The sequence below is a fragment of the Vitis riparia genome, chromosome 16 (assembly GCF_004353265.1).
Source record: "Vitis riparia cultivar Riparia Gloire de Montpellier isolate 1030 chromosome 16, EGFV_Vit.rip_1.0, whole genome shotgun sequence".
NCBI lineage: Eukaryota > Viridiplantae > Streptophyta > Magnoliopsida > Vitales > Vitaceae > Vitis > Vitis riparia.
Window position 1 is genome coordinate 13,050,762 of NC_048446.1, and position 21,426 is coordinate 13,072,187.

General features: G+C 43.5%; 1 protein-coding gene across 1 annotated transcript in view; it reads left to right on the forward strand.

Moving 5' to 3' along the window:
* The window catches only part of LOC117933620 (L10-interacting MYB domain-containing protein-like), a 32,335-nt gene that overhangs the window by 7,153 nt on the left and 3,756 nt on the right, over positions 1–21,426 (forward strand). Inside the window, exon 2 of the mRNA XM_034855073.1 lies at positions 2,330–2,585. The gene's annotated coding sequence lies outside the window, so the exon portion shown is untranslated. The remainder of the gene's footprint in view (positions 1–2,329; positions 2,586–21,426) is intronic.

Here is a 21,426-nt window from a genome sequence, read left to right on the forward strand (position 1 = left end):
TTGAAACTCTTGGCTTCATAGTGCAACTGCAAAAGCCGAGAGAGGAGAAGCAGTGTCAGATTTGGGATTGGAAGAAAAGAAAAAAAAACTAACCACAAAAAACCAGTCAGAACTTATTAGAGTTTTGTGCTTTTGACTGTCAGTGAAAACAAAATGGAATGCTTCCACTTTTATGAGTGATCCAAATGCTAAACTGTTGGTTTTTGATATTTCTCATTCATAGATTTGAATTAGTTTTCCATTCAAAGTAGTACTTGTTCTTCTTTCTTGTTTTTCTTCATCATCCTGAATAACCATGGTTTTCCTTATTTTCAATAATATATTTTAACCAGTAGAATCACATTGACCTAGTGGAGTTCTGTATTTGGCCATTCATCAGTTTTCAAACTGACTGAAATTTATAGAATTACAAACCATGTGTCAAATGTAATCCCTGATAATTTTCCATAAAAAACAGTATCGAGACAGTGGAAATATTACTAATACACATTAAACATTATGCATCTTTGGTGGAAGCGACAATAGCTATCAAAAGGCGGAAGACAGACTTTGATTAATAACACCTTATCTAGCTTACCGATTTACTGTATGTCTCTCTTTATCATCCCTAAGAGGGTAGCAGCTAGATTGTAAAAGATTCAAAGGGATTTCCTTTGGGGTGGAGGAGCTTTGGTTAACAAGCCCCATCTGTTGAGCTGGTTGGTTGTTTGCTCAAAAAAAGTGAAAGGGGGGTTGGGATTTAGAAACCTTGGGACTTTTAATAAGGCCCTTTTGGGTAAGTGGTTGTGGAGATTTGTGACTGAAAGAAATCCTCTGTGGAAATAGGTAATTGTTTGCAAGTATAAGCAAGAAGATGGGGGTTGGTGCATGAATGAGGTGAGAGAGAGGCATGGAGTGGGGTTTTGGAAGGCAACCAGAAATGGTTGAGAGGATTTCAAAGTTGAACTCACTTCAGGGTTAGATCAGGGAACAAGGTAAAGTTCTGGAAGGATAGATGGTGCGGGGATTTGTTGTTGCGGGATGCTTTCTTGGATCTTTTTTCTATAGCTTCCTCTAAAGATGCTTGGGTGGTTGATGTTTGGGACAGTGGTACTTGAAATCCTAGGTTTATTATACAATTGAATGATTGAGAGTTAGAGGAAGTAGATAACTTCTTTGAGAGGTTGCATGATCATTCCCTTTCTATGGATTCAAAGGACTTAGTAAAGTGGGCGGACACAAAGAGTGGTGTTTTCTTTGTTAAGTCCTTCTACTCCTCCTTGGCTAGCAGGGAGCGGATCCTTTCTCTCATAGCATAGGCTCCTATTAGAGTTAGCTTCTTTGCTTAGGAGGCAACTTAGGGCAAGATTTTGACTTTGGATCAACTTGGAAAGAGGTGTTGGAAGATACCTAACAGATGCTACATGTGCAAAGAAGAAGAGGAAGCCAGTGATCATATTCCTCTTCATTATCCGAAAACTCGTATTTCGTGGCAGCTGATTTTTGGTTTATTTGGTATACAATGGGTGATGTACTTTTCGGTGAGAGGGTTGCTCTTGAGTTGGGGAGGCTTTTTTGTTGGTAGAAAAAGGGAAAAACCTTGGAAGGTTGCTCTTTTATGCCTTTTTTAGGCCATTTGGAGGGAGAGAAATAGGAGAACCTTTGAAAATTGTGAAAGTTTAGATTATTTTGTTAAAAATTCTTTTTTGTATCTATTTTGGGATTGGGTTACATTGTATATTGGGGATGGCTCTTTGTCAATGCTTGATTTTTTGGATTGGTTAGGAACTCTGTAAGGTGTTTGTTTTTGTGTATCCGTGCCTTTTTGCTTTTTAGTTGCTTGTATACATTGTGTATACTCTTTTCTTTTTAATACAATTGCTTTTGCCTATCAGAAAAAATAAATAAATAAATAAATAAAATAAAATAAAATAAAACGTCATGTATCTTTGACAGACATATCCAACAGTAGTGATTCTAGGTTGCTCTTGTAGAAGTAAACTCCATGTTTGAAGCATGGGTGTGCAAATGTGATTGATCCATCATAACTTCCTTTTTTTTTTTTAATTACAAAAAGGAGTAAGAGTCCATCATACTTTAATTCATGTTGTGATAGGAATTCTTCATTGGTTCCAAAATGTCTTTCTTTTTTTTTTCTTTTTTTTTTTTGGCATTATTTTCATTTGCATTACATTCAGGGGAGCAATATAGCTACAATACCATCAACCTAACTTTTCTTGAGTTCATAGTGGTTCTGGTTTAGTGTTTTCTAGTTGGTGTCGATTTTTTATTTTTGTGGCATGAGATTTATGATGAAATGAACTGATCTACAGCTTATTTTCACTCACAGTTGGTTCTAGATGAGAAGATGTGAGGATTCTATTCCTGCTCTTTCAGAATCATCCAGCCTTTGTTCCTCTAGTGGAGGTGACATCAGTTATGGTTCTAGAAAATTGGGACCTGCATTTGATGGATTGTTTGAAATTGGTCAGAATTGAGGACATCAGCATATGGGCAATGATATAATTGTTCACAATTTATGGTGAGCTTTAGAGTATGACTGGATCATCTCTCTGTGCGCTGCCTAAGCTCTACTTGTTAAATTGGTAATCTCTCTTCTTTATTTATATATACACATGAACTTTGACATGCACGTGTTGATGGAGTTGCAATGAATGATTTAATTTGTAATTGGCTTATATTCTATGGTTTGTTCTGCAATTCCTTGAACTTATGTTGTTTTTGTGCAGTTTGTAAATCTTGATTGTCAAGCTGTATTCTCATTCCAGGATAGTCCTTGGTTTATGTGAAATTTAGATTACATTATGCCTGGTTCTTGAACAATTGATATAAAATTCTTAAAAAATTTTATCAGGTTAGATTAGTATATAAATACAAAAGGGGGAGAAGGAAAAAAACTACAAATGACAAATAAAAAAATAAAATAAATAAAACTAAATAAAAAAATAAATAAGAAGCAGGAGGAGGAGCTACTTCTGCTGACCACTTTGAGATGAGTCACAGTTTATGTTTTTTATTGGTGATATGAGAGTGTTCTTATCATGTTTATATATCTATAAAAGGTACCTCAGCTATTAAAAAACAAGTTGCTTCTTAGGTCCTGAAATCCTTGGCTTGTCCAATTGTTTATTTTATAATGACAAGGGGTCTTCCTGTGAATTTTGAAGAGATTGACATCCTACTACTTTAATTCTTCAAATGAGATCCCACTAGTTTTCTGAAACCTACCATCTTCTCCAGCACCCACTTAGAAGTGACAGTGTTGCCTTTCAAGGTTTGACCGCATCGACAAGAACCAATCTTGTCCTGGAATCATTCAAGGGGTTCCTTGTTTGGCATACATGTACAGGCTCTTCACTACCTTCTCTTCAGTCTTCTGCCCTATTTGTTTTGAAACTAAGTTGAACCCTTATAATGCTCTAATTCCTCAAGATCCAAAATCAGCAACAGAGTTTTTCATGAGGATACCATTTACATTTTTATGGGCATTTTATAAATGCCCCCAAAATGATATAAAAAGAAAGGAGTAGGTTTTAAGAACAAACCACATAGACCAACCATGAAAGTGATAAATCAAATAAAGGTGCAAACATAAGATTATGCAGTTTGCCATCATGCCTCCATCCCCAAATATGGAAAATGCTTCTCAAGTAAAAATCCTTTTAGGAGCCATAATGGAAGTTACCTTGAATTAGCTGTTTAAGTCCAAGGCAGGTAAGGACTATAGGGAGGGTGTTACAGGAAGCTAGACTAGAAATTATATCCCCCTGTATATGAAGAGGGTGAGCCCTTAAGGTGTATTTGAAAAAGGATAAAAGTGAATATACCTAGTGGGGGTACAGAGGTAATTTGCATGTCTGGGCTACTTAAATCAAATTTAGCCCTAGTTAGTTATTTGAATCCTAGTAAATCTTAAAAAAAATTCTTTAATTGAGACCTACTGAAAAGTGCAGCTTTTACTTGTATTATCAAATCAATTACTGAAAATTGCCAAAGTTAAACAAAAGTGGCGAAGATAGTATATTGGAAGTATACAAGTGAGAAACAAAATAAAACAACTACAATAGATATAACCCTACTTTAAGACTTGGAGCACAACCATTCTATAAAATCTAACAAATTTTTTTGACCTATCTGACCGTCAACTAGAACATAGCCTTGAGACCACATATACAAACTATTAATAAGGGAGTCCTTAAGAGATTGGATAGTGTGTTGCTCCCTTCAAAGGTTCTCCAGTTTCATTCCTTCCAAATTGTCCAGAAAAGGCAAAGAGGAGCTATTCTCCAAACCTTCCTTCTCTTTTTGCCCACAAAGCTTCCTTAACAACCAATTAACAAGTCCATCGAAAATAGGAGAACCCATGAGATGCAAAGAAAAAGAGAAGAGAAAATGTCATAACTCTCTAGCTATCCCACAGTGAATGAGAAGATGATCTATTGATTCATCTGCATTTTTGCACATTTAATAATAACCTGCCAAAACTCATCCTCTCCTTTTGAGTTGGTCCATAATTAGTGTACTTCCCCAAATCGTTTCCCAAGCAAAAAAACTCACTTTGGTAGGAGTCCACGATCCTCATACTATTTTTAAGGGGAAAGGCACTTCACCATCCACTTCCAGTGCATCATAGAAAGACCTCACCAAGAATATCCCTCTTTTGCTAGCATTCTAAATCATTTTATCTTCCTCTCCTCTTTTTCTACCAAACTCATAAAGTTTTAGAATAAAATTCTCAACAGAATCCATCTCCCAATCATGAAAATTTCTTGAGAAAACACAGGTTCCAAGTGACCATCTTCCTTCAACCTCCCGAACATCTTCTACTCATGCCTCCTTGGAAGCTACAATGGTAAATAATAATGGAAAAGAATCCTTTAAGGGCATGTCATCACACCACACGTCATGCCAGAATTTGATTATTCTCTCTATCCTTTTCTGATTGACTTCCACAAGCCAACACCACTGCCTTCTCTCCCTACCTGAGAGCTTCAACCTCCTAATTCTTCTCCGAACTGTCCATCTATAGGCTTTCTCTAAAGCATATCTCTTTCCAAGGTGAATCTCCAACACCATTTACCTATTGATAATGGACAAATCCTTAATACCAAGACCCCCTTTCTTTTCATCTTTGCAAATCATTGATCAATTCATTAGATGAGCTTTTTTCTCAAAAACCCCTCTCCAAAGGAAATCCCTTTGGATTTTCTCTAATCTCTTAGCCACCGATTTAGAAATAACAAAAAGGGACATGAAGTAATTGGTAGGCTGCACAAAGGACACTTTAGCAATGTAAATCTTCCTCCTTTTGAGAGGTATTACCTTTTCCAAAGTGCCAGTTTTTGAAGAACCTTTCCTCCACCACATCCCAAACAGCTTTAGCCTTAAAAGGGAGTATCTAGGGGTTGGCCCAAATAGGTGGCAGATGTTTTCCTACTCCACAACCCGACATTAATGCTAGCTTCTACAAATTAGGGACACCCCCTGTTGAAATAAGCTCGCTCTTGTTCAAGTTAATTTGTAACTTTGATGAAGCCTCAAACCAAAGCAAAACCCAAGCCATGTTTGTAAGTTAATCTGGACAGGATCACAAAAAAGAAGTGTATCACCTGTGAATAGGAGGTGAGAAATCTCTACCTCCCTATGGGTCTCTTCTCCATTTCTTGCCGGTTCAAGAACTGTGAAGATGGATTTAGTTGGATTTTTTCAGGAGTGTATGGCCCTACCTTGAAGAGATATAGAGAGCTGTTTTGGGAAGAGCTAGGGGCCATCCGCGGGCTCTGGAGCGATCCTTGGTGTATCGGAGGAGACTTCAATTTGATCAGATTTCCGAATGAGAGTAGAAGAGGGGGGAGGTTGTCTTCTTCAATGAGAAGATTTTCGGAAGTGATTGATGACCTGGACTTGAGGGATCTCCCCCTTCAGGGGGGTCCATTCACCTGGAGCGGAGGGTTGAACAATCAAGCTATGTCCAGGCTAGATCGTTTCTTGGTGTCGGAGGATTGGGAGGGTCACTTTAAGGGGGCAGTGCAGTGTACTCTTCCTAGGCCTGTGTCCGACCACTTCCCTATTCTATTGGATGGGGGAGGGGTTAGAAGAGGTCCTGTCCCTTTCTGGTTTGAAAATATGTGGCTTAAGGAGGAGGGTTTTAAGGACCTGTTGAAGGGTGGTGGCAAAGTCTAAGTTTCAATGGTTCTTTTAGTTTCATCATTGCCGAGAAGTTGAAGGCTTTGAAGGCTATTTTAAAGTCGTGGAACAAGGATGTTTTTGGGCAGGTGGGTATCAATAAGAAATTGGCCCTGGACAAGGTGATTTTCTGGGATGGTCAGGAGAAGCTTCGCCCCTTATCATTGGAGGAACTGGAAGCTAGAAAGGTAGCAAAGGGGGACTTCGAAAAATGGGCTCTAATGGAGGAGGTTTCTTGGTGACAAAAATCAAGAGAAGTATGGCTAAGGGAGGGTGATAGAAACACAGACTTTTTTCATAAAATGGCTAACTCCCATAGAAGGAGAAACTGCCTGTCCAAGATTAAAGTTGACGGAGTATGGTTAACAGAGGAGCAGGAGATAAAGGGGGGTGTGGTTAGAGCTTTTAAGGACCAGTTGACTGACCCGGGGGGCTGGCACCCATCTATGGAAGGTTTGGACTTTAATAGAATTGGAGATGAGGATGCAGCTAGATTGGAGGAGGTATTTTCAGAGGAAGAGGTTTTTCAGGCTCTTTCAGACCTGAACGGGGATAAGGCTCCGAGTCTAGATGGTTTCCCCCTTAGTTTCTGACAATTTTGTTGGGATTTTGTCAAAGAAGAGGTTATGGGTTTTTTGATAGAATTTCACGAGCGTGGCAGATTCGTCAGGAGCCTGAATTTGACCTTCCTGGTCTTAATCCCAAAAAAAGCAGGCGCTGAGGACCTTAGAGACTTCAGACCGATCAGTTTGGTGGGCGGATTGTATAAACTGTTGGCAAAAGTGTTAGCTAACAGGCTTAAGAAGGTAGTGGGCAAAGTGGTGTCTTCAGCTTAAAACGCCTTTGTTGAAGGAAGACAGATTCTCGATGCTGCCCTTATTGCCAATGAGGCAATAGATTCTTTGTTGAAATGAAATGAGAGTGGGGTGTTATGTAAATTGGACTTAGAGAAGGCATACGATCACATAAACTGGAATTTTTTATTGTTTGTATTGCAAAGCATGGGATTTGGGGAGAAGTGGACTGGGTGGATCTCCTAGTGCAAATCTACAGCAACGTTTTCAGTCTTGGTCAATGGCACTCCGGAAGGCTATTTCAACAGTTCAAGGGGGCTGCGTCAGGGGGATCCCCTATCCCCTTATCTTTTTGTGATAGGAATGGAGGCCCTTAGTAGGCTGATCCATAGAGCAGTGGGGGGAGGGTTCCTATCAGGCTGTAGAGTCAATGGAAGGGGTGGGGATGGGGCTTTGGTCTCTCATTTGCTGTTTGCCGACGACACGTTAGTGTTTTGTGAAGCTTCTGAAGATCAGATGGTTCACTTAAGCTGGTTGTTGATGTGGTTTGAAGCCATATCAGGTTTGAGAATCAACTTGGACAAAAGCGAAATTTTTCCGGTTGGTAGAGTGGAGAATTTGGAGACTTTGGCTCTCGAGGTTGGCTGTAAAGTGGGCAGACTGCCTTCTTCTTATTTGGGGATTCCTTTGGGGGCGAACCACAAGTCTGTGGCTGTTTGGGATGGGGTGGAAGAGAGATTTCGGAAACGGCTGGCCTTGTGAAAGAGGCAATTTATTTCCAAAGGAGGGAGAATCACTCTAATTCGGAGTACATTGTCAAGTATGCCCATATACTTGATGTCTTTACTTCGAATGCCAAGAGTGGTTAGTGTAAGGTTGGAAAAAATTCAAAGGGATTTCTTGTGGGGAGGGGGTGCTTTGGAGAGGAAGCCTCACCTAGTTAATTGGGATACCATTTGTTTGGACAAAAGGAAGGGGGGGGGGGGGGGGGGGGGAGGGGCTTGGGAGTTAGATGTCTATCCACCCTTAATAGGGCCCTTCTTTGCAAGTGGAATTGGCGTTTTGCGAATGAAAGGGAGAACTTTTGGAGGCATGTCATTAGTAGGAAGTTCGGGGAGGAAGAAGGGGCTTGGGTGTCTAGAGAAGTTAGGGAGAGTTATGGAGTAGGATTTTGGAAGGAAATAAGGAAGGAAGGTGCCCTTATGCAAAATAAAGTCGTTTTTTTAGTGGGGAATGGTAGAAGGGTAAAATTTTGGAAAGATAAATGGTGGGGGAACTTCACCTTATGCAATTCTTTTCCCTCCTTGTATGCTGTTGCCTTCTCTAAGGAGGCTTGGGTAGAGGAGTTTTGGGATTCTTCGGGAGGGGAAGGGGCTTGGAGTCCTAGATTCTCCAAGCCCTTTAATGATTGGGAGGTGGAGGAGGTGGAGAGGCTTCTTTTGACAATCCGAGGTGCAAGGCTTATTCCTCATGTGGAAGATAGAATGATGTGGAAAGTGACTTCGAATGGGATTTTTTCAGTTAAATCCCTCTATAATGATCTATCTTCAAGAAGAACTGGCCTTTTCCCTCATGGTTTGATCTGGAGCCCTAGTGTGCCTTCCAAAGTGAGTTTTTTCGCTTGGGAGGCTGATACACACAAGGCAAGAAATTAACCAGAAAACGCAGAGAAAAAGTAGAGGAATAACTGGTATTTCTGTATTAATGTCTGAAATGAAATATCCAAGCTTTCGAGAGGCTTAGTTCTCTCCCAAATGGGCAAGCCTAATTCTATATCATTCTTTTTCCCCCTCTCCCCCAAATCCCACCTCACCTTTTATTCCCTTCACCCCTCTGGTCCTAACAGAAAATCTCAACCAAATACCCAACACCTCCTTTCTAACAGAATTTGCAATCATTCCTTCCACGTCAGCTACTGCTTGCAATTCCAGAATTATTCTTACGCCTAGTGTAGGTGAAGTGCACAGGTGGCCTAACATTACCTCCCCCCCAAACTTTCACCTTGTCCTCAAGGTGGAAAGCAGGAAATTGTTGGTGAATCAAATGAAAATCTTCCCAAGTGGCTTCATATTCTGGCAAAGACTTCCATTTCAACAGCACTTCAACTTCACCCGGCTGGCCTTGAGCTTTCGGACGAACATCTAGCAATAAATCCGACTCCACAACAAGTTCAAGTTCCGGAGTTAATTGTGGAGGTAAAACTGGTGAAGAAGAGGAGACTCCATGTGCAGGTCGCAACTGAGAGACATGGAAAACAGGATGGATTGCTGCTGTTGGGGGAAGCTCCAGCTTATAAGCCACCTTGCCAATATGCTGCAGAACCTTGAAAGGACCATAATATCGAGTAGCTAATTTTTTGAACTTTCGTTGCGCAAGAGAACGCTGCCGATATGGTTTCAGCTTCAAAAAAACTAAGTCACCATCTTGAAATTCTGCATGATGACGCTTGGTATCAGCTTGCAGCTTCATCCGCTGTTGCGCTCGTAACAAATGCATGCGCAAATCATCCAAGACAGCATCTCGATAATCCAAAAGCTGATCTACAGTAGACACCAACGCAGTGCCTCGTTCATAACGGATGAGAGGGGGTGGATCGCGACCATACAAAGCACGGAAAGGGGTACAACAAGTGGAGGAGTGAAATGAAGTATTGTACTAATATTCAGCCCAAGCCAACCATTGAGCCCAACTACGCGGCTTATCAGAAGCAAAACAACGTAAATAAGTTTCTAGACATCGATTAACAACCTCCATTTGGTCATCAGTTTGTGGATGATAGGCAGTGCTACGCTTAAGAGAAGTCCATTGCAACTTAAACAACTCATTCCATAAATTGCTCAAGAATACTCTATCCCGATCAGAAATAATGGATTGAGGAATGCCATGAAGCCTCACAATTTCACGAGTGAAAATGGTAGCGACCGAGACGGCTGTAAATGGGTGTCTTAAGCCGATAAAATGAGCATATTTACTAAGTCGATCCACCACTACCAAGATTGCATCCAAACCTTCCAAACGAGGTAGCCCTTCAATGAAATCAAGTGTGATCTCATCCCAAACCTGCGCCGGAAGAGGAATGGGCTGCAGGAACCCAGCAGGTGTGGTGGCCAAATACTTGTGCTGCTGACAAACCAAGCATTCCCGAACAAACTTGGCTATATCCTTACGCATACCAACCCAATAGAACTCAACTGCAAGGCGGTGATAAGTTTTTGTTTCCCCTGAATGGCCCCCAACTGGAGTGGTATGAAACTCTCCAATTAGAGTAGAAATGAGCTTAGATGTCCGTGGAATAACGAGACGATTCTTGTAAAACAATACCCCTTGTTCCACAGTAAACCCAACATGAGACTGAGTGCCCGAAGTGATGTTGTCCTTTAATTTCTTCAGAAAATCATCCTCTGCCAATTCTGTCCGTAAAGTGTCCCAATGCTGCCACTGAGGTACTACTAAGGTAGTACACTCTACTTGATCAGATACACGGGAGAGAGCATCTGCTACTCGATTGCTTGCCCCACTACGGTATTGTATATCGAAGTCATACCCCATGAGTTTAGTAACCCATTTTTGGTATTCTTCCCCAACTATTCGCTGCTCCAAAAGGAACTTCAAACTCAGCTGATTTGTCCTCACAATGAACCGTCTTCCACGTAGATATGGCCGCCACCTCAAAACAGCAAATACAATGGCCATCAATTCCTTCTCATATATAGACTTAAGGCGAGCTCGGGAACCAAGAACTTGGCTATAATAAGCCACTGGCTGCTGGTCCTGGAGAAGAACAGCACCCAAACCAAATCCAGAGGCATCTGTCTCTATGATAAAGGGTTTGGTGAAATTGGGCAACGCTAAAACAGGGGCTGAGGTCATGGCTTGCTTAAGTGTTTCAAAGGCTGCAGCGGCTTCCGAATTCCACCCAAATTTATCCTTCTTTAATTGATCAATCAATGGCAAAGCAATGTGGGCATACCCAGCCACAAACTTCCGATAATACCCTGTCAATCCCAAAAATCCCCTTAGAGCTTTCAAAGTGGTGGGGGTTGGCCAAGAGAGCATGGCCTGAATCTTGCTAGGATCTGCTGCTACCCCCTGTCTAGAAATGATATGGCCCAAGTAAGCCACCTCAGTTTTCCCGAATTCACACTTTTTTTGGTTGACGAAGAGGCGGTTAGCTTGCAGAATCTCTAGAGCTTGTTTTAGGTGCTGCTGGTGGGACTCTTCAGAAGGACTATAAATCAGGATGTCGTCGAAAAATACCAAGACAAACTTCCTAAGGTAGGGCCGGAAGACATCATTCATCAAGGATTGGAAAGTAGCAGGGGCATTCATGAGCCCAAAGGGCATGACGAGGAATTCGTAATGCCCATCGTGAGTCCGAAAAGCTATTTTGTGAACATCTTGGCTACTAACTCTGATTTGATGATAACCCAACTTCAAGTCTAACTTAGAGAAAATTTTGCACCGTGTAACTCATCTAGTAACTCATCTATTACTGGAATTGGATACTTATCTGGTACTGTTACCTTATTCAATGCCCTATAATCCACACAAAATCGCCAAGACCCATCCTTCTTCTTAACAAGCAGAACTGGACTTGAAAAGGGACTGTTACTGACTTGGATTATTCCAGCTGTAAGCATTTCCTTGATTAATCTTTCAATTTCGTCTTTTTGGGCATGAGGATAGCGATACGGACGAACACTAATCGGTTGGCTGTCGTCTTTGAGTACAATGGAATGTTCATGTCCTCTAATAGGGGGTAGTCCCATGGGCATGTCAAAAACTTCTGCATAATCTGCCAAAATCTGATGTAGAAATGGTGGCACATCGGACTTTTCTTCACCCAAGCCTTCTAACTGATTCAACTCCACTAAAATCCTAGTGCCCTCATGCTTGATGGTTCGTATCATAGCCTTTAGAGACACTAGTGTCTTTCCCAGTGAAGGATCCCCACGTAGAGTAACAGATTCATTACCCAGCCTAAACTTCATTACTTGAGTTTTCCAGTTGGTATGTGTCATACCCAAGGTCTCAAGCCATTTGATTCCCAAAATCACATCAGCACTTCCCAACCCTAGTGGTAAAAATTCTTCTACAACATCAATCCCCTGTAGATGAAGAGCTACCCCTCTGCATAATCCTCTCCCACGGACAGCAGTTCCGGTCCCATAGTAATCCCATATTCCTCACTGTCATTAATAGGCAACTGTATTCTTTTAACCAAATCTAAAGATATAAAATTATGGGTTGCACCTGGATCGATCAAGACCACCACCTCCTGCTCACCCACCATTCCCTTTAATTTCATAGTTTTTGGGGTAGTTAATCCCACAACAGAGCTGAGCGAAACTTCCGCCACTTGATTAAGTTCAACCGCCTCCAAATCAGCTACTGCCTCTTCCGTAACGTCAATCTGACTCGATTCTTCTTCATCGGCGTCATGTATGAGAAGAACACTTAGTTCTTTCTTCTTGCAGCGATGCCCGGGTCCCCATTTTTCATCACACCGAAAGCACAATCCCTTCTCTCGTTTCTTTTGTAGCTCCGAATCAGAAAGTCTCCTCACTTCCCCGGCGATCTTGGCTTCCGAATGATTTGCCCTAAAAATTGATCGGGAGGCTTCAGAGGGCACAATACTGCCCCGTGAAGTCCCTGTTCCTGCTCTTGTAACCCCACTAAAGGGTTTATGGGCTTTAGTGATCCACAATTTTTCCTCAATCCTTTGGGCCAAGTCCATGGCCCGGCCCAAATTGCTGGGTTCCAGAATCCTAACCTCCACTCTGATTTCTGGCTTCAGTCCGTTAATGAAATTACCCAGAGCTACTTCATCAGAAATGTTCTCTAATGGCGCCGACAACTCGATGAATCTCTGGCGATAATCCTGTACACTTCCGTCTTGAACCAGGGCTAACCATTGCTCGTGAAGAGTGCCGACCTGGGTTGTTCGAAACTGCTTCAAGAGAAGCATCTTCATCTTTTCCCAAAGAACGATGGATCTTTTCCTGTTTTCCCACTGATACCAAAGTAGTGCATCACCTTCAAAAGCCATAATTGCAGCCTCAAGTTTCTCTTCATTTGTTAGCCGATTAAATGCAAAATATCGCTCCGCCTTGAGAATCCATCCATCCGGATTCGTTCCGACAAACGGAGGCATTTCGAGCTTCCGAAATCGGGATTCATGGCGAAATCCGGCGGAACCAGAGCTGCCATCTGACCCATGAACCTCCCCCATAAAAGGTCTGTCTACCCTATTTCCCCCAGAAGAAATTCCTCCAGCCCGTACAGCGTCTTCTTGCAATTTGATGAATTGCTCGAATCTGTGATTCAGATTCTGCATCTCCTCCTTTAGCGTACCCATTTCACGCCGAAATTCTTCCTGCACTGTTGCAATTACCTCCTCCATAGAATCCATACGCTGAGCCATGTTTTTACTAGCCATTTTCTCAAGTTCGTTACCGCTTTGATACCAATTTGATACACACAAGACAAGAAATTAACCAGAAAACGCAGAGAAAAAGTAGAGGAATAACTGGTATTTCTGTATTAATGTCTGAAATGAAATATCCAAGCTTTCGAGAGGCTTAGTTCTCTCCCAAATGGGCAAGCCCAATTCTACATCATTCTTTTTCCCCCTCTCCCCCAAATCCCACCTCACCTTTTATTCCCTTCACCCCTCTGGTCCTAACAGAAAATCTCAACCAAATACCCAACACCTCCTTTCTAACAGAATTTGCAATCATTCCTTCCACGTCAGCTATTGCTTGCAATTCCAGAATTATTCTTACGCCTAGTGTAGGTGAAGTGCACAGGTGGCCTAACAGAGGCTTCTTGGGGTAAGGTGCTTACTATGGATCAGCTTAAAAAGAGGGGGTGGGCTCTTGCTAATAGATGTTTTCTGTGCTGTGAGGAAGAGGAGTCTATTGATCATATTCTTATACATTGCTCCAGGGCAAGAGTTTTATGGGAGTTATTGTTTGCCCTTTTTGGAGTGTATTGGGTCCTCCCTTTTTCGGTTAGAGATACCCTTATTGAATGGAGGGGCTTTATGTTGGGCAAGAAGCGTAGAAAGGTGTGGAAGGCAGCCCCGTTGTGCCTTTTTTAAGCGGTTTGGATGGAAAGAAACAGGATTGCATTCGATAATGAGGACTTTTCGGTTCATAGGTTGAAAAATTCTTTTGTTTGTAATATTTGGGTGTGGACAAAGTCGTTTGTAAATGAGGGTCCTCTTCCTTTACTTAGTTTTTTAGATTGGCTAGGCGCTAGATGAGGGACGGTTTTGTATCTTCTCTTCTTTTGTTTGTGCCTTAAGGGGCCTTTTGTATACTCCCTGTATGCTTTTGGGTTTTCCTCAAGGTGCCATTTTCTAATATATTTCTGCATTTGCCCATCAAAAAAAAAAAAGAAATCTCTACCTCCCTCTCTTGCCATGAAACTTTAGATGAACTGTCCCTCCACTACCCTTCTCAAGAGAAAGCTAAAAGCCTCCATGACCATTACAAAGAGATAAGGGGTCCCCCTATCTCAACCCCCTTGCACTCTGGAAATCTTGCCTCGAGGAACCCCCATTAACCAAAACTGAAATCTTGTTATTGAAAAGCAAACTTGGATCCACTCAATCCATTTATGACCAAAGTCTAATCTTTCGCTTCACCTCCAAAAGAAAACTCTAGTTTACATGATCATAGACTTTCTCTATGTCTGATTTATACACAACCCCCTATCTACGATTCCTCAATCTTGAATCAATGGCTTCATTAACAATAAGGACTGCATCTAATATTTGTCTCCCTTCCATAAATGCATTCTGAGAATCTGACACCACTTTCTCAATCAATTTTTTGAACCTATTAGTCAAGAGTTTGGCTAAAATTTTGTATAGACTGCTTACAAGGCTAATGGTCTAAATTCCTTTGAATCTTCAACTCCACCTGTTTTTGGAATCAACACCATAAAGGTAGAATTTAGACTTTTCTCAAAGGTTCCCTATTTAAAAAACTCTTTGGAAAAGTCCACTATCTCCTCCTTCACAAACTCTCAACAATGTTGCCAAAAAGCCAAGGGGAAACCATCAGGACTCGGGGCTTTGTCCCCGTTTAGGTCCATAAGAGCCTCAAAGACCTTCTTTGTGAATGCCTTTTCCAGCTTAACAGAGTTCTCAATGCTCAACAAATTGAGAGACAGGCCATTTATATTTGATCTCCACTCCCCCATTGGTTCTGATAGTAGCAGCTTGAAGTAGTTTACAATCTTTGTTGGAATCTCCAATTCCTCCATTACCCATTCTCCATTTATCCTAATTCTCCCAATGAGATTTCTTCTGTGCCTAGCATTAGCTATTTTGTGAAAAAAAAATTGTATTTTTGTCTCCTTCCTTCAGCCATGCCTCCCAGGACTTTTGCCTTCAAGAGGTTTCTTCTAGGACAGCCCAATAATGAAACTCTTCTACTGCCAGTCTTCTAGCATCCCTTTCTTCCAAAGATAGATGACCTTCCCTCTCTTTTCCATCCCAGTAGTCGATCTGATCTAATGCACAGCACTTACAGGCTGCAACATTACCACACACTCCTTTATTCCAAGCTTTAAGGTCTTCCATTAACACTTTCAGATTTGAAGCCAAAATAAAGCTATACAACCCTTTTACCAAATCTTTGAACCCATCCACCTTCAGCCACATGTTCTCAAATCTGAAAGGTATTTTACTCTTCTGACCTCACCTCCCTCCAGTAAAATAGGGGAATGATCAAATACTGGCCTTTGTAAAAGAGTTTGCAATGTATAAAAAAATGATCATCCTAGATACTTACCATTATCATTTCTTGAAAACTTAAGAAATATTGGGTTAAATGCATTATTTCAGCTTGTAGTTTTTATCATGTTTCTACATTTGAGAAAAAGGGGGAAAAAGAAAAAACACATAGATATAGGAAACAAATATGTATTGCAAGAAGAAATTATAAAGCAATATATATGACCAGTTTAGCATCATCAAAAATGGCTAGGTGCTGAGATTAGATGTTAGCTTAGAGGATGGAGGAGAGAGAGAGAGTGAGGGTTAGAGAGAGAAAGTTCGCGAGAGAGAGAGTTAACGGCGACGAAGGGGGAGCGATAGATCTTGCAGGGGGCGAGCGCCATGCGAGGCCCGAGAAGAAGGTCAGAAGGGGTAGATTCGGCGTGGAATCGAAAATGTTCGAGGTCGAGGTGGAGGAGAGGAGAGACAGACTGCAAGCCACGATTGTAGAACGAAAAGGAGGGATCTCGTCGTGGGTTAGACTAGGCCCGGTGAGCCTTGGAATAGTATTCGAGTGCCTGACTCTGAGTATCGAAAATGCAAGGATGGTGAGGTGGGTCCGAGAGTGGAAGGAGAACGGGAGGGAGTATTCTCTGACGCGTGATTTTAATAGAGGGGGATGCTTTCTCCGGCTGGGGGTCGCGGATCTGGAAAGAAAGAGATTCAGCGTCTTTATCCCCAAAGGCAGAGGAACAAAGGGTGGCTGGGCTTCAATGGTGGAATTACTCCGGAGACTGGGCTGTGTAGAAGGAGGCAGTAAGAGGCAGAAGGAAGACGAGCCACGGCCGAAGCATTTTTTGGCGAAGACATATGTGGATGCTATCAAAATGGGGAATGGGAAGGAACGATCAGTAGCAAGGGTAGAGGCGTCTAAGGAGGAAGTGGGTCGGAATCTGTCCAAACTTGAACATTGCATTGTTGGGTCTTGGAACCCTAATGCAGGAAAGGGGGATGAGCTCAGAGGGTGGGGAACCAAATTAGCGAGAATCTGGAGGCTCAAAGGAAATTTAGGGCTTGCAAAAATGGAGAAGGGTAAGGTTTTAATGGAGTTTGAGCTCCCGGCAGAGGCAGAGCAAGCTGCACAGAGCGGAAGTGTGTCGGTCGGGGGGCTAATCCTCCGATTAGAGAAGTGGAGGCCGGAGTTAGGATGTCTGAGGGAAGGGGATAGGTGTAGTGAAGCATGGGTGAGAGTAGTAGGCCTACCTGTTTCCTTGTGGGAGCAGGGTATTCTGAGGAGGATTGGGGATGCGTGTGGGGGATTTCTTGCGATGGATAATCAAACGGAAAAAATGGAAGAACTACAGTGGGCACGTCTCCTGGTGAAGCGGAACGGTGAGGTTCGTCCTACTGAGGTGGAGATTTGGGTCGAAGGGATTTGTTTTTTGATAACTCTATGGTGGGAAACCAGGCCAGTTATGAAGGCTCCGGCGACTGTAATGAAAGGGAAGGCTGTCGCGATGGGAACGGAGGAAGGGGGTGACGAGGGCGCACGCGCGAGGGTGCGCGTGAAGGGGGTGATGGAGGGCCCGAGGCCCGAGGATGTTCTGCTGTCTGTTGATGGGACGCGTGGTCAGTGCAGCAGACCGGGCCAAAATTCAAACCCATCTCGGTGCGAAGATGGGCCTTCAGAAAAGGCTCATGCTTTGGGTGGGCTGGACTTATTGGGCCAAGCAAGGCCAACTGGGTGGACTAAGGACCAGTCCCCTGAATCAAACTTGGCTGGGCTAGTTAAATACGGGCCTGGGAAGCCCATGGAAATAGCATCGCCCTCAAGCCTGCCTAAAGAGGTTGGGCTGGTTCCTCAAAGCCCAGCTTCTCCAGCTAAGGCCCAGGCGGAGAAGGGCCTCTCTGATGCGGAGTGCATTCAAAGGCCGTCAAGGGGCCCAGATGCGGCTATTTCCTCCTTCTGGGTGAAGGATGGTCAGTGGGGGACCCATGGAAATGAGAATCAGCAGGGGGGGATCTCCAGGACCGACTGCGCACTGCTGGAGGAAGACGCAAGGTATGATTTTGTCCCTCCTTCCCTTGGAATGGTGGCCTTTGAACCTTCTTCCTCCTCCCTTTCTCCTTTTGGTCAGACTTCTGTGAAGAAGTCTTTCGACCGCTCTGGGGCTTTTGATGATTCAACCGAGGGGGATATTCCGTGCAATGGAATTGGGATTTCAGAGCAGGATGAAGGGAAACGGTGGGAGTTGGTAGAGATCAGTGAAGATTGTAGGGAGGATAACAGCAAGGCACTGTGCCTAGCCCGGTCATTATGTCAAGAAGAGAGTGGATGGGTGGAAGCGAGATGGGAGGATAGTGACTTGGCCAGGTTCAGTCAATTCCTTGGCTTCTCGACGGAGGGCTTGGAGAAAGACATTTTGGAGTTTATGGGCAAAATCAGGAAAAGGAGAGAAAGAATCCATAACAAAGCCCTGTTGGAGAAATCAAAATTTGAAAGAGAGTTGAGAAGACTAGAATGCTCAGTCAACTATGAGGGAGGGAGGAAGAAAAAGTGTACTGGGCAAGGAAGAGGGTGCCAAATCTTGGAAGTCCAATGAAAATAAGGCTCTTGTGTTGGAACGTGCGCGGGGCTAATGACAGCTCCAAGAGGAAAATGATCAAAGCTATAATTAGAAAACAGAAAGTGGATTTGTTTTGCATACAGGAAACGAAAATTCAGTCCATGAATGAGGGGTTGGTGAGGAGTTTGGGCTCCGGGAGGTTCATTGGCTGGGGTGCTCTGGATGCTCAGGGAGCCGCAGGAGGGATCCTGATTTGCTGGGATAAAAGGACACTGGAAATCATTGAGTTGGAAAGGGGTCAGTTCTCAATCTCGTGCAGACTGAGGAATGTAGAAGATGGGAAGGTTTGGATTTTTACAGGGGTGTATGGTCCATTTACCAAAGATGAAAGGGAGACCCTTTGGGGGAGCTTGGGGCTATAAGGGGAATCTGGGATGATCCTTGGTGCGTAGGGGGAGACTTCAATGTCACTCTATCCCTTGAGGAAAGGAGCAATCAGGGGAGGTTGTCTGGCGCCATGAGGAGGTTTGCTCAGGTAGTGGATGATTTAGAGCTTCTGGACATTCCTATGCAAGGGGGGGTGGCTTCGTGGAGTGGGGGAAGGAATAACCAAGCTTGGGCTAGATTGGACCGCTTTCTCGTGACTCAGGACTGGATTGACTGTTTCAGTGGGGTTAGTCAGTGTAGGCTGCCCAGACCCACATCCGACCATTTCCCCATTCTTCTGAATGGTGGAGGGGTCAGGAAGGGCCCTTCCCCCTTCAGGTTTGCGAATATGTGGCTCAAAGTGGATGGGTTTAAGGAGCTCCTTCGGGGTTGGTGGCAGGAGGCCGGGGGGAGGGGGAGGGCCAGCTTCAGAGTGGCCACAAAATTGAAGTCTCTGAAGGAGAAGATAAAAATCTGGAATAGAGAGGTTTTTGGGAGGGTTGAAGTTAACAAAAACCTTGCCTTGCAACAAGTAGAATTTTGGGATAGGGTGGAAAGGGATAGGGCTCTAACTGAAAGAGAGACAGAGATGAAAACAGAGGCTAAGGATGCTTTCAAAAATGGGTGATCTTGGAAGAAACACACTGGAGGCAACTATCTAGGGAATTGTGGTTGAGGGAAGGCGACAAGAACACGGGATTCTTTCACAGGATGGCTAATGCCCATAGAAGAAATAATTCCATGGATAAGATCAGAATCAATGGGAGGTGGCTGGAGGAGGAGAGGGAGTTAAGAGAGGGGGTTGTGCATGAATTCAAGCAGCTGCTGACGGAGGAACAGTCTTGGAGAGCTGATATTGAAGGGCTGCAGCTGCAAAGTTTAAGCCAGGCTGAAGCTGATGGTATAGAACAGCCTTTCACTGAGGCAGAGATTTATGCGGCATTGATGGGGATGAATGGTGATAAGGCGCCAGGCCCGGATGGGTTCACAGTGGCATTTTGGCAATCCTGTTGGGAGTTTGTGAAAGAGGAAATTGTGGAGTTCTTCCAGGAATTTTTTGAAGAAAAATCTTTTGCCAAGTCCCTTAATTCTACCTTCCTAGTCCTCATTCCTAAGAAAGGGGGGGCGGAGGACTTGGGGGATTTCAGACCAATCAGTTTAATTGGGGGTTTGTACAAGCTTTTGGCCAAAGTGCTAGCCAATAGAATCAAGGGGGTGTTAGACAAGGTGGTTGCGCCGGACCAAAACGCTTTTGTGAAGGGTAGACAGATTTTAGACGCATCACTCATAGCCAATGAGGTGATTGACCATTGGCTCAAAAGTAAGGAGAAAGGGCTGATTTGTAAGCTGGACATTGAAAAAGCTTATGATAGCATGAACTGGAGCTTCCTCATGAAGGTCATGCGAAAGATGGGATTTGGGGACCGTTGGATGAAATGGATGTGGTGGTGCATTTCATCGGCAAGCTTCTCAATTCTGGTGAATGGGGTGCCAGCTGGTTATTTCCCCAATTCTAGGGGGTTACGCCAAGGAGATCCACTCTCCCCCTACCTCTTTGTGTTGGGAATGGAAGTCCTAAGTGCTATGTTAAGAAGGGCTGTTGATGGGGGCTTCATCTCAGGTTGCAACATTCAAGAGAGAGGGGGAATGGAAATAAATGTATCCCATCTTCTATTTGCTGATGACACGATCATTTTTTGTGAAGCAAGACAAAGTCACATGACCCACCTAAGCTGGATTTTGATGTGGTTTGAGGCAGCCTCTGGTCTCAAAATAAACCTTAATAAAAGTGAAGTAATCCCGGTTGGGGAAGTGGAAGATATAGAGATGTTGGCGGTGGAGTTGGGGTGCAAAGTGGGGACCCTCCCTTCTGTCTATTTGGGGCTGCCTTTGGGAGCCAAGTACAAGGCTAGGGCAATGTGGGATGGGGTTGAGGTTAGATTGAGAAGAAGGCTTGCCTTGTGGAAAAGACAATATCTGTCAAAGGGCGGGAGGATTACCCTTATCAAAAGTACCTTGGCTAGCATGCCCATATACCAGTTGTCTCTGTTTCGCATGCCTAAGCTAATTGTAAAGAGACTTGAAAAAATCCAGAGGGATTTTCTTTGGGGAGGGGGAAGTACGGAAAGAAAAATCCATCTTATCAATTGGGAGGTGGTGTGCACCCAAAAGGAGAGTGGGGGTCTTGGCATTCGGAAAATTGACCTCTTGAATAAGGCCCTGTTGGGGAAATGGATTTGGCGGTTTGCCTTTGAGGGAGATAGCTTCTGGAGGAAGGTGATTGGGGTGAAGTATGGCAAATTGGGCTTTGGGTGGAGAACTAAGGAGGCCCGCGGAACGTTTGGGGTGGGGGTTTGGAGGGATATTCTGAAGGAGTCATCTTGGTGTTGGGAGAACATAGAATTCAAAGTGGGCAAGGGGACTAAGGTAAGGTTCTGGACTGATCTGTGGTGCGGCAATGAGGCGTTGTCCCAAGCTTTTCCCCAGTTGTTTGCTCTGGCGGTTCACAGGTATGCTTCGGTAAATGAGATGTGGGACTCGAGCCTAGGTCAAGGAGGGTGGAACATAAGACTCTCAAGAAATTCCAATGATTGGGAATTGGATGCCTTGGGAGAGATGTTGCATTTGTTGAGGGACTTGAGGATCACTAGTGAAGAGGACGCTGTGATTTGGAAAGGAGAGGGACACGGTCGCTTTCGGATTAGAGATGCCTACAAGTTGTTGA